Raw genomic sequence first — 15000 nt, 5'->3', positions numbered from 1 at the left:
TCATTTTTCTAGTAATTACAAACGGCTCCCATGTAATCTAAGAAATTTTATTTCGTTGAAAGCCTGCTAGCTTTTTATCCTAATAGTTATCCTTTGCTAACGAGAACAATGTTTCGGTAGATCACAAAATAACAAAACAGATACCTCCGCCAGGCACGAGCATATGTACAGCAGACATTCGTGCATAGATAGTCACAAAAAAATGTGTGGTGCAAAAGCAGACATGTCTCTCTAGAAAAAGATTAATCATTTTAACATTTTTAGAAGAATCTTGGTGGAGAATGGTTTAAGGTTTATCAATTGTATGCCATCATCGCTATGCCTTCTCTTCTTTGTCTTGCATTCACAACATTCGGCTTTGTAATCCTGGGTACGTTTCAAATTTATAAAGCTTCTTGAAAATAAATGTTTGCAAATGCTGCAATACCTATGAAGACGTATGTGTCTTCAAATACAATGGATCATTCTTGTTGATGAATAGTTAAATGTAAAGCAATAAGAATATTAAAAATCACTTTCATAAATGTTTCTCTTCAATCAATTTATTTTCTCGTTGTATAATTATCAATTATTCCGTTTCTCCTCATTCTTTATTTTTGCGAAAATTGAATTTTCTTACAATAGCTTATGTCTGCACTCGCAGCTTTTACTCTGTTTTTCATGTTAAATCAAATAGTTTAGTGGCAGCATTCGTTTCCACATCCAGTCATCTCAATCAACCACTCAAGACCGGTTCTCATGTCTTGTGATTAAAGCACCGACTTCTCCGGTACCTTCATAAAGTCCGACTATTTTATCAGTTATCTGTTCCTTGAAATCATTTACCCCACCTCCTATCTTCTCTTCATATAATTCTTTCACTCTAATCTTTTGACTTGTTCATTGCATGTATTCTTATTTTCGAATGCTATGCTTTCTTTGAAGAACTTTTATTTAGTCACCCAAGCATTTTCACAACTCAGTAGCGTTTTTTCTTATTATTAAAGGCTGGTCAGCGGGAGGGCTGTCTGTAAATGTTCTTATTTCATAAACACAAAAAATGGAGGAATTCTTGTTTGAAAACTTTAATGAAATTCAAAGTATATTTGATTTTGTTAAATACATCTAAGTCACATATGTCAATCTATAAAACTTCTCAGGTCTATTTCTTTGTACATAACTGTATCTTTATGCACCATCAATTCAACCATCCAAGTTTATATCTCTCTTAAAGAGAGAGAGAGAGAGAGAGAGAGAGAGAGAGAGAGAGAGAGAGAGAGAAAGGATTGTTCAACTTCCATTATGCACAATGAGTTTAAACGGAGACACGTTTAACAAATGAAATAGATATTAGTCTCGTTATACAAATCTAGTCATTATATTCACTAGTACACTGTCAGTCTTCAATTCCTATTCATGTATTTCTGCCACTCATTCCATCTCCCTTTCATCTCCACAGAAGATCCATCGAGTCCAAGCCTCACATCCTTCTACTATCTCGCAGCCTCCTCCTACCTCCTCCCACCTTCCCACCCCTCCCCTTCCCCCCCTATTCCCTTCTTCATACTCTACTGCAGCTGGGAAGACAGCTGGTGCACTTTCCAGCTAAACATCCTAAGAGTACTTTCACACCCTTATGTAAATTTTTATATTACCATATAAAGGAGATTTAAGTCATTTGCTAAATCAAGAAGAAGGTCACACAAGTAAATAAAACAGGTGTCACTGTGTTTTATCGCACGCAATAATGATCATGTGGACGGAAACTCTACAATAAAATAAATGTGGCATGATTGAGTCATGACTGAATAAAGTATCTGAAATTCGAAAATACTTTAACGTGTTGGGATCTAGTCAAATGCGCACTTATTCATTCATCCTAATGAGAAGAGGGATCCTCCAAGATAAAAAATATTAATAATAGTAAAGAGGATTAGGAACATAATAACAGAATGCACATGCAAATACTTGGACAACAAGCTGACAGAGATTACACATTTCGAACGATTCAGAATCAATTTTTAAATACGACAAACAGGCTTTAATGGGGAACGCTTATAATGGGTATGTATTACATACCTTATTTGCCTTTAAGTGATATATATTACGTGTATATATATATATATATATATATATATATATATATATATATATATATAGAGAGAGAGAGAGAGAGAGAGAGAGAGAGAGAGAGAGAGAGAGAGAGAGATCCACTATCAAGAAATGCTAAGATGCCAAACAAGCTGTTACGCCTAGTTACGCCAACACTTTAGACCACTGCAACAAAAATAAAAGTAATACCATTAAACGTACCGAGGAGAGAGGACCTACGCGTGCGTAAAGACGTACAAGAGCAGACACTAAGGTTTTTTTTCCCCTATAGACGAAGTTTCTTTTGAACTACCGACAAAAATTCAAGTTGCCTATATTATTCTCATTCTTAAAATAAACAGACTGATTAAGCTGAAAAGCTTCTTATACTGGTTTTCCCTTTAATAATGATTTTAATTAAAATTACTTTCTGGCGTTGGAGAGGCAATATTTATGCAAAAATGTATCAGTTGTCTTTCTATATCTGCCAGCCTTTCACCTCACATGTACAATTTTTAAACGCCAAACTGGTTAAAGCATTTTGCATTGACATGCAAAATGACATCTTTTTACGCCCCATGAAAAGTGTATAAGAAAAATGGAGATGAAATGGGCGATTCTATAAACTTTCTCTTTATTTATAAACATGAATAAATGGGTGGGATGAGATGGTGGTATTTAGATCACGAAAGCACAGCTGACCCACAAAACTGTACCTAGCCCAGAGGATAATCTAAAATAAAGTATCTAATTATTCTGTGAAGTCTGAATGGAAGGAAAATGGCAACAGCTGAAAGGGCTAATTCTTCACAAATAAGGAATGGGAAGCCTCGGTGCTGGACAGGCCATTGTCGTGTGCGTGCAGAGAGAGAGAGAGAGAGAGAGAGAGAGAGAGAGAGAGAGAGAGAGAGAGAGAGAGAGAGAGAGAGAGAGAGAGATTACCACGATGATTTAGCATACATGATGTGGACGCTGACATTACTGTCTTCATGGTAAATCTCACTCAAAACCTTACATAACTTCCATGCATACCTTTAAATATTCTCATAACCTGCAATCATACAACTACTATATGCAAGAAATTTTATTTAAACGCAGACAGAAAGGCCTGTACTGAAACCTATGGATTACAAATATGATAAAAATCCAATTTTCAAATGAGAGTCTATTAAAAAATAACATCACCTACGAGATCTTTGAAGAGTTGATAATCACCCTCCTCATCCCAGAGAAAGAGAGGGAAAGAGAAAGAAAGAGAGAGAGAAGAGAAGGAAGAGAGAAGAGAGAAGAAGGAAGAGAAGAGAGAGAGAGAGAAGAGAGAGAGAGAGAGAGAGAGAGAGAGAGAGAGAGAGAGAGAGGCTACTTGATTATACTGCAAGTTTATATCATGCATTGTATCTTTGATATCATTTGCTTGTACTTGAATAGATCTAAGAAGTTGATAATCACCCTCCTCATCACACACACCACACACACACACAGACTATTTGAATATACTGCCAGTTTATATCAAGCAGTATCTTTGATGTCATTTGCTTGTACTTGAATCACAGTTAGTAAGCCTTAATATACGAACCTCAGTTTTGCCTTCTTTTATATTTTTTACGTTCATAAACTGTTAATGAGTCAAGTTTTTACTCTGCCAAGGAACTTGTATTTGGGCCATAAATCTCGTTTCTTCTTTCTGGATTTGTATCCTTTTATCTCTTTACAAAATACTATACTTTACACTATCCACTATACTTTCGAGTATATATTCAAGAAATTATTTTGAAAAGTGAAGAACGTGCCAAAATAAAATGTATATAAATATATATATATATATATATATATATATATATATACATATATTCCTTTTATACTTTTAATACTCAGATGTGACTGCCCATGTCATTCTTTAGTATGAATGCATATAAATCACACTTACATCAATCGCATCAATCAAAGGCACTGTAATTAACATTCCCTTGGTGCAACACCTACAGGTAAATCCAATTAAGGTCATTAACTTTTCAAAGACCAGTTGGCTTAAAGTCAGATAATGACGATGCTTTTTGCGCTTTAGAGCGATAATATTATTTCAACTTCATTTCAGAGAGCAACTTCCTGGTATTCAAAGCATCACTATAGGTCAATCTAACAATGTTAGATATTGATACACACTTCAATCATTTTGAGAGAGAGAGAGAGAGAGAGAGAGAGAGAGAGAGAGAGAGAGAGAGAGAGAGAGAGAATCTCAGGTGACTAAATTGTTTGATCACAGAATGCACAGTTTAGGATATAATTATGCTAATTTATTAATGTAAATATTGCCTTTTCCCCAAGATCTCTGAGGCGGAGAATGTAATGACAATCTAAAAACAACGATAGTAAAAGAAAGAAGTAAAAATTTGCTACAAGCAAACATTTTGCTAGAAGTAACTGATTTAGGTATTAACAAAGTTCGGTTTCAACTTTTGTCATGTTCAATAGAACAACGTACGCAAAAGCGTGCAAACAACACACGCACATTGACACACACACACACACACACAAGACAGGAAACACAAAACTGGTCATTTAAACCCTTCCTAAGAAGATTACGCTGCTACCTTTTTATTTAATACCATTTTCCTAATAATGTTCAGGAATCTGTTCTAAAGCTGACTTGCTACTTTTACGGCAACTCTTAAGAACGAAGTGAAATCGATTTTAGGTCGCTGACAATTTACAAATGGCTAACTGAAAGATACTGATACAGAAGAAAATGGATATTTAGGCACACATTCACTATATAATATATATATATATATATATATATATATATATATATATATATATATATATATATATATATATATATATATATAATTGAATCACGAAAGTTTGGAACGTGATAAATTCATAAATAAAAGTATAAGCCACGAAGGGGAGAGAAACTGGAGTAGCTGCAACATATTTCGATTCAACGTCCTATATTTAGCAGACCGACTGACGTACATGAGAAACTGAGATGACAAGGATGGGTCGTATAAGTGACTGATAGGGATTATAAGGAGATTAGTACCTAGAATCTTTCTTCGTGTTACTGACACTATAAAACTTTTTGTGGGCTTTATTATAACAAATATCTAATATATGTGAAGGATAACATAAATCTTTCCCTATGTTTCTCATGTATTCAATTTCTTGATCCAAATATTGGGGACTGACAATGCGCAATGTTCGTAAAACACACGCACACACACACACACACACACACACACACACATATATATATATATATATATATATATATATATATATATATATATACATTTAATCTATATATATACATACATAGTGTGTAATATGTGTGTGCGCGTGTTTAAAAAAAAAACTATATGCTTTTCCATGGAATCATGTCTTCGTTAATTGTATTTGAAAGTTTGATTATAACTTTCCTAATTAACATCGAAAGAAGATACTATTGCGCTCAACACAGATTTCAACTTTGTTTTTTATAACTGGAAATAATGTGAAGATACTTCCGAACTTCCACTGTGTGAGAGAGAGAGAGAGAGAGAGAGAGAGAGAGAGAGATTCTTAAGCCTATTCATTGCCTCCAAACGCCTAAACTCCTTAGTTCCAGCTCTTGTAAAGGACAGGCCACTAAAGCAACTAGACTAAAAGGATATGATCACTCAGACAAGCACACAAGCGCCGAGGGAGGCAGGTAAGTGCTAAGAGCTTTAGTCATTAATCTCAGTCATTTGTGAAGCACCTACTACACCCGCACTGCTCTGGTTACGAAAATAGTACCCACAGAAGTGTCGGCTTCAAGTAGATGTACATGCACGCCTCTGTGTGTGTGTGTGTAACCATGAACAGGTGTATATGCTTGTATCTGCATGGTGCATACAGGTATACATACATGTCATTTTTCCTTCCTAAGTATTCTAAATCTTATACGCTTCAACTCGTCCCTTTTATTCGCTTTCACTCGTTTCTATGCAACTCATTCACCAAGAAAAAAAAAACCTCAATCGACACCGTTCTAAGAACTGCCTTTATTGTAAAGCATTAAATCCATTTTGTTTTTCTTTGCAGAATCAGGACTACTATACATTCCAGATGCTTCTCAATACCTGATACTTTTCCATCGCTCTGGTCTCTGTTTCAGAGCACCACACTTCAGTCTCCCTCTTTCCTATATTCATAAAGGACCAATCAAACAATTGTCTTAAAATGAAAATATAGGAAAAAAACATCGTACGGCAACAGTAGTTTTGTTTCTAATGTTTTCATTGGAAATTTCTGTCATTGCAAAATATACTACCAGATGAGTCATATATCTTCTTCATCACGAGTTCCTGTTCTCGGGATAATCATAACTTTTATTGCTTAATATTAAAATTCATTATAATAACAGGCTCATTGCTCTTGCAAATTACAATTTCCTCCAACTGTAAAACTATTCATCCTTCACAGGCTCATCCTTCATAAGTGATACTGAGATTTATTTGTTTATCAATTCTAGATTTCATTTTAACGCATAAGCATCACTGAAAAACTCGAAAATGTTTGACTCTTGCCATACTAATGGTAGACGGTTCAGAACCTTGGCATGCTTGCCTCGCAAGTTGTTGATTTGAATCAGATAAATGATGCCAATTACATACCCATAATTTGAATCTTATTTGCCTCTTTAAAAGCCGCGCTTAACATTAGGCCCGCGGATCCCGCTGCGTAGCTTGTAATCATAGTACTTGTAACAGGTTGCATTGTAAATGTAAGAAAAATCAACAGTACGCACAAACCGTTTAAAGACAAGATTGTCCAAGGAATACAGACCATTCATATAATTAGATAAAAAAAATAACTCGTCCTAAATAAAACTATGAGTAGAACAAGGCATTTAGTGAAGGCTGAAAATTTTCTTTATTTGGAAAAGAAAGACACCACACTGATAAAAGAAAAAAGTTAGATGGGTGACAGTACTATGTAACCGGGAACGTGACAGAAAAAGTTAAAGGCGTTGTGCTGTGTATATCCACCACCACCACCACTACTGCTGTTACTACTACTACTTCTACTATGTACAACTACAATTACACCAAAAACAACATACTAACGAAACTAAGGCAAACAATAATCCTTTTGTTATGGCGAAATACAACCTATAACATCCAAGGGACCTTGAACGCAACAAGCAAAGCATTCCCTCTCCAACACCTTCACGGACCCCATAATTCGAGGGTCCAACTGGCCTTGCTTAAAAGGGACCCAAAGCAACATGACACCCACCGTTAAAGCTATTTCTAATGATGGTATTACTCAAACATTCCCCGAGGGAAAGGCTCCGAAGCAAATGCGTTTGTTTGTCCTCTCGCATCTGACTGCGGCGCTTTGTAAAGGCAGATGTTATAGTTTATTTGATTTTTTGTCTTGCCTGAACACACATTTAGTGATTATTCTATGCGTGGGAAAGGGGGATGTGCCCAGAGAGAGAGAGAGAGAGAGAGAGAGAGAGAGAGAGAGAGAGAGAGAGCTGGGCCAGGTTACTGTAATAACACACAGATCTCATTCATTGCCAGCTGAGTTATGCATGAACTATGCGTTACAAACATCAACTCAAAAGCACACAAACATTGCTTCATACAGGCTAAATTGGACATAGAGAGAGAGAGAGAGAGAGAGAGAGAGAGAGAGAGAGTCAGGATGAATGAGTAATTTTAGCCCCCCAAAAGGGGGAATTTAGTTTTCAACAGATATTTTCTTTTAATATTTCATTATGTCATGCCTACTAATATATTAACTTCCATCATCGTAATCCATTACCGAAAAAAGAACAGTGTCAACATCGTTCTGAGAATTATATGACTTGTAAAGCAATGCCGGTGCACATTTCCAACAACTCCATAACTCTTGACATGAAACTTATTAGCTCAAATGCTATGCTACACTTCTGCCAGTTCAGTTAACATTTCTCCTACTTTTTACATTTCCTTAAAGAATTCACACAAATCATTATATTTTACTACGTAACCAAAGATTTCTGGCACCTTTTGTATGCTGAAGAGGAAGAACAATTCTTATGTAAGACAGGGATATCCTAATGCAGTGATTATTTGAAATAACATGGACTCTTAGATAAAATTGCCAGAAGTCTGAAACAAAAAATAAACAATCAAACTTCACCTAAAATGGTTCAAACGGCAACGCACAAACAACGCTGGGCGGGAGAGTAATATCGGTGTTCCAACCAGTAATTCCATTTATAAATCTTTGTAAAGCTGCAGACTCGGACAAATACATTTACTTCGTATAAACTATATAAGGACTATGCTTAATTCCAAATATTATATATAATATAATACATGCACAGATATATATATATATATATATATATACATATATATATATATATATATATATATATATATATATATATATATATATATATATATATATCATCCCGGTACTGGTCGATTATTTTAGTGTCGCCTGACTAGCGGGAGAACTTGTGTTCGAAATTGCATTACAAACAGGGGATTTATGGTCATATTCTGATATAACTCGTTGAGCATCTCATGACATTACATTTCACGTACCTGAGAGTTAGTTGGGTGTGTCGCATCCCTGTTGAAGAATGGTATAAGACAAGCAACCCATCCAAAAATACTTAATGAGATTTAGATGGGTAACACCTTCACAGCCAGCTCCTGGAAGAAGAAAGGATATGAAAATATATGTTATGTAGAAAATGTGACAAAACTGTTGCATAGAGACACACCCATTATATATATTTATACACACATAGCATTATATATATATATACATACATACATACACACACACACACACACACACACACATATATATATATATATATATCTGGCCTGCCTAATGTCGGCTTTATTGCTAAGCCATCTTCAGCAAGAAAGTACATACGAACATAGTAAATGTTGGGAAACATGGATTTGTAGGCGGAGTCCAACCCTCATTAGCAACAGGTTAAATATTATAAGTCAATCGGGGGACCGCTTCCCTTTATCACGTCTCTTAGATGTCTTCCTTAAAGTTTGAATTTCTTGCATATTTCCTTAGAAATTAAAGGATTAAGATTATACATGCCTTGATTAATTTTCGTGATCTTAGGAAATCAATCTTCCCAGTCATACACTCCCGCGCGCGCAAACCCACACACACACACACACACACACACACACACACACATATATATATATATATATATATATATACTATATAGATATATATATATACTATATATATATATGAATAACTTGATCACGAAGTATATAAAACGTGATGCTATGTATAAATAAAGGTTTTGCCACGAAGGGAAAAATGAAAAGCTTTTCATTTTTTCCTTCGAGGCAAACAATTTATATATATATATATATATATATATATATATATATATATATATATATATATATATATGTATATTTAAACTCTTCTTTTCTGTATGTATACGGAGAAGACATACGGTTGTCGCCATTTTTAGAGTGAATAGGTAGTTAATTAACATTACGCCATTCTGCCTGGGCTGCAACCTATACACTTAACTAACAATAACAAACAGGTGCCTCGTACACTGCTTATGTCAAAAAGGGGGGCAACGAACTTACTCTTACGGGATCGATCTCGGGGCTTTCATTTGTGATGCGGAGTAAAGTGGACAGTGACATGTACTTGTTGGTGAGATTTCAGTGGTGTTGGGGAGAGGTTGAAGGACGTAAGATAAGTGTGGGTCATACATCCTCTTATTCTACATAATTTCTTAGGCATAAGCCGAGTGGTTGGGTAACCTCATATCCTTACCTAGTCACAGGATGGCAGAAGCAAGGGAGAATAGGGCAACGCTGCCCACCCAAGCCATCCTGATAAATTTACAGGGATATGACGACAATTTTTTCCTATTTATCACTACGTAAAAACCTAGGTTATTCATGAAAGAACCTTTTAGAAATCTTTTTTCCTATTCACATGACAATCTTCTGACCTCTATTGACGGCCATTCTGGCCTCGGTGTCCATTGTTTGAACAAGCGTAAGCCTAAACTACATACGAAGTTTTCAACGAGGCTTTTTTTTAATGACCCACACTGTTTTACTCATCTCCTAATAATTTTCTCTTTGAATGGAGCGTGGCCCCACATTGAAACAAACCTGAATCCTCTATAAGCAAGAAATCTTTCGACACTGCTTTGCTGAAATAGACCCTATGGTTCTCAAAAAGAGGTAAAAAATGTGAAACACTTATTGTAAGGGATACAAACATGGATACCTACATATGTGATTATATAAATACGCTGGAGTGGCTCGCTACTACTTTTGTCTCCGTGATCTAAAATGCAAAGGCAAACTTGAAAGAGAAGGATAAACTAGTCTCGTGACAGAAATAACTGAAGTATATATATATAAATACATACATATATATATATATATATATATTATATATATATATATATATATATATATATTATATACATATATATTAGAGAGAAACAGAGAATAAACAGAAATCGTTAAGAAGCAGTAGAGGTCAGAATAAGAAAACAAAAAATCTGCACATGGTTTTACCAGCAAATAAACAAGCCCCCATATTCAAATTCAGTGTTTACGCTAACTTCGCCAAGAAGAAGTGGAGGCGGAGGAAGTTACAACAACAACAAACACAACTCATTCATTCTGCGGCGAAATGTCGATCATAAAGGATCCACCAGAATCTTGGCTGGCTCCCATGGAATGCGCCCCAGCCATTTCCGTCACACCTTCATATTTATCTATTGAGGGGCGGGCAGTACGCTCTTCACAAACAAGCAGTGCTGTTCAGAGGGAGAATGAATAGAATGCATAGGATTCTGGAGTTTGGAATGGACAGGAATTTAGTATATATACATACTACACACACACACACACACATATCTCTCTCTCTCACTCTCTCTCCTCTCTCTCTCTCTCTCTCTCTCTCTATATATATAATATATATATATAATATATATATAATATAACTATATATATAGATATATTATATAACGGCACGTATACAACAAACACAATGTTGGTTGGAAAATTACATCATCCAATTACACAGGCTTTTACTCGGAATAGTTACATCAATGAATAAACAAAGACAGATTGATACACACACGCATAATATATATATATAATATATATATATATTATATATATATATATATATAAATATGATATATATATATATATATATATATATATATAGAGAGAGAGAGAGAGAGAGAGAAGAGAGAGAGAGAGAGAGAGAGAGAGAGATAACTATCACAATCCAAAATTATTTAAAGTTTATATTATATGAGGCAGACGGGCATTCTTCCTTTAGCTTTATGTAGTCCAAGTTTCTCCAGTGTTTATCGTTAGTTCAATTCTTCACAGATCAACAAAAGCCAACCATGCCATACCTTGAGAAACTAAAAACTCAAAAGTGGCGTTAAGATTACTTGGGTCGTAAGTTCTCGTATCGCAGTTCAAGTCTTTCAATGATGACAGGCATCAAAAATCGCTTGGCTCTTGGCTCGCTCATCAGATAAGTCTAACATCACGGCATATTGCAATTTCCTAACGGCTAGGTCAAAAAGGCGAGGAAAACAAAACAACAAACACGTTAGGACCCTATTCTACACACACACACACACACACAACACTTCATGGATTTTACTTGCTTTAGAGTAGGTTTTCATATTTTATAATGCTTCTCTAATACGAAACATTGTGAATTCAAGACTAAAATTGTTATCATACATGATAATGATGTGTGCATAGTTGCAAAAGTTGATGCTATTCTCATGTTTAATAGGAATTCTATTTGCTTATAGAAAGACAGAATCATCTGCTGTAAAAGTGTGGTTAATGTAAACGCCTTTTACGACAACCTGCACTGCATAAATCTTTACCGTAAAAGCAACCTTATGGAAAATTTCAGCAAGTTTTTTGTTTTCTTTTTTAATATTATTGCTTCTCATGTTGTAATAACTTTGTTTTGCCTTGCAGAGAGTTGTGATTTAATTCCTTCTCTGAAATTCCGTTACAAAATCTAGTCATCATATCTACCATCAATAATTCCACATGATTAAACATACCAGTGATACCTTCCTTGGGCCGTAAACTTGCACCAGACGCAGCCTGTGGCTGACGTTCTATCATTCATCAATCCTTCTGTCAAGATCTGAATCAGCGAGACTTGCCAAATATCCAGGGCAAATGAAATAAAAAAAAAAAATCTTTCGTCAGCTTCCAATGTAAATTTCTCAAGAATGAATTGGAAAATTCAGCAAACTAAAACTTCCTGCATATAGACACTGCATGTTTCCAAAAATAATCCAGTGACAAGGAAGTCTCGGAAGAGTAAATATTTTCGGGCCTCATTTTTACCGCTCAGGGAAGAGAAGGGATGGTTTTGTTTGAAGGCAAAGAAGGACGCTTCTACCCCTTCCTCTTTTCTCTGTCCTCCATTTCGTCTTGTTTCTCTGCTGCTAGGCTTAGGGATATTTCATTTTTTTTTCTTTTTACTGGCCCATCTGTTTACATTTCTTACAACTTATCTCGTGATTTCAATCACAATTTTTATCTAGATCCTTCAATACGGTTGTCCTCGTTATAATGACAAATCTCATTACTATCACTATTATTACACGTGAAGAGAAAATGTACTTAAAAGTTTCGAGTACGTTTCAACGCAGGTGTAAAAGCAGAACTACTATCTACCTGCATTATCCTTATTCGGACCATGTCGGTTTGCGTATCTTCGGCTATTTGCTCAAATGGTCGCTATTTACTTGTGCGGTCTAAATATTATTCTAACCTTCATTACTCACGGAACTATACGACTATATAAATGATAGAAAGGAACCTTGCAATAAAAAAAATGACACGTGCCTCTGGTATCGAAAGCCGGACATTTCTAAACCCTAGCCGTCCGTCCCTTAGCTTTTAAACCCCAGTAGACCTTACTTATTCCATTCATAGACGAATGGTTCCCCTAAACCACATAGTCAATTCATGGATACTTGTCTCTGATGTGAAACTGTCAAAGAGCTTCTAAATTTTCTAGTATCGGTAAACCTATTTTTAACTTGTAAAATCACATTTCTAATGGGCACGAATGATGAAACTAGATCACGTCATCGTATGCAGTTTTCCTACACCTGTGAAAGATTTTGGGGGGATTGATGGTTACTGATAATAAACATTACTGAAATGTTTGTTGTCAATATCAGTCATGTTTTCCTAGCCAATGGAAGTGAATGGGATTTGCCTCACCCTTCCTGTATGCTACTGAAAGAAGTAAAGGCTGCAATGAGAAGCACAGGATGCATGTAAAATGGGTAAGGGCAAACGATAAAATCTCAAACACACCCCGCCACGTTCAGATAGGGCTTTCAATGGACAACATGACCTCCAGGGAATGTCTTAAGCTTTTACTTGTCTACAGAAGTAAAATAAACCCCATTTCGTTATAATAATTTTGGGATACAAAAGTAACTTTCACTACTATTCTAAATCAGCTTTTAGAAACTAGTAAAGCACCAAGATTTTAATCATCTTGAATTTTTCATCTATTAAACAGTTTAATTTCTTCATTGTAACTCATTCCCTTGCACTTTTCATCCACATCGGAAACCTCCTCCTTCTGAACTGGTCCCATCACAAAAAATAAAGAAATCAAACCCGATGAGCAATATAATTTATAGTATCGGTGAAGCCAACTATATAACTAAGAAAATACTCTTTGCTGTAGTAACTGTGGATCAAGACATTCCAGCACTGAAAACTCCAGAAAATTCTCCCTGGAGTGACATGTTCTCTTTTGAATAACGCACTGAAATTAAGAGAGGCCATATCCTTGCAGCCCAAATCAAATTCACCTGATAAAGCCTGGTGCTTGCAGGTTACTTTGGCAGATATTCCTCTTTGGGGTTAACCTAGAATGGCTCACCTATTAAAACTTATCCAAGTCGGATCTAAATGTACATGTTAATCTCTTGCTAACTGATTGGAAGGCTACTTCTTCAATGGCCAGTTGTAAAGGTTCACATGCTCTGCCTAATATTTTCCATATATGAAATTAAGGCAGCCACTCACTCAGATACCAATGGAGCCATTTCACGGACATGACATTATTTAGATCCTCTTAGAAATTTAATATTTTTTATACTATTATCGTATTCTGGTAATGAAAGACATCCTAGACAAATACAGCTATCATGACCATGAAAATCATAAACTTCTATGTTCTCCTTAGCTTTGGGAAATCAGCATTTGAAAGGAAAATATCCCACATTACTCTTGTGTTTGACTCTCGAATAAGCTTTTTCTCTGGGGATTGTCAAAACAATCTGAATCCAGAAGAAAGCCCGGTTCAGTCAAGGAAAATAGCAAACCTAATGTCAAGTGTCTTACTGAGAACACAAAAACACGAGGGCTGGTGCAACGCTTTATCTATGATTCACGGAATCGGGCATGTCCAAAATACTAAGCTATAGCTTAAGTTGTACTCCTATGAGTCGCAAAAAATACCGAATATGAATTTCTATGCTGCACGAAGCTTTTAAGTGTGATACAAGCTTCTCATTTTCAGACATATGAGGCAACTGTTGACGACAATGTCCGAGGTAAGAGAACGCTCCGTCAGATTTATGCAAGCGCTGCTGTGCCCCTTAATTCTGTGGAGGAATTTTGCCTGACTTAATGAGATGCACCTATCACAAAAACATAATGGCAAAAGATAAATAAGTTCCTTCCTTACAGTAAAATTAGGAAGCCATGCTTCCAGTACATCACTACTCGTAATCATACATTTTCAACGATGCATGAGCTCACTTTACACTACAAACATAATATTCATGCAGATATGAATGGGTAACACCAGCAACCCTTTGTTCCTTGATAGACAGGATCATTAGATAAG

The 15000-nt window shown here is 35.6% G+C and overlaps 1 protein-coding gene and 1 long non-coding RNA gene across 8 annotated transcripts in view; one reads left to right on the top strand and one right to left on the bottom strand.

Moving 5' to 3' along the window:
- The window catches only part of LOC135211094 (uncharacterized), a 496052-nt gene that overhangs the window by 33092 nt on the left and 447960 nt on the right, over window positions 1-15000 (top strand). The window lies entirely within an intron of this gene.
- Window positions 1-15000, bottom strand: part of LOC135211096 (uncharacterized) — a 666357-nt gene that overhangs the window by 218796 nt on the left and 432561 nt on the right. For all 3 annotated transcript variants that reach the window (XR_010313618.1, XR_010313620.1, XR_010313619.1), the window contains one exon: window positions 8643-8753. This is a non-coding gene — a long non-coding RNA (uncharacterized LOC135211096). The remainder of the gene's footprint in view (window positions 1-8642; window positions 8754-15000) is intronic.

Source organism: Macrobrachium nipponense, chromosome 4 (genome assembly GCF_015104395.2).
Source record: "Macrobrachium nipponense isolate FS-2020 chromosome 4, ASM1510439v2, whole genome shotgun sequence".
Classification (NCBI taxonomy): domain Eukaryota; kingdom Metazoa; phylum Arthropoda; class Malacostraca; order Decapoda; family Palaemonidae; genus Macrobrachium; species Macrobrachium nipponense.
The sequence above is the reverse complement of the archived record's forward strand: the minus strand, read 5'-3'. Positions and strand labels throughout refer to the sequence as shown.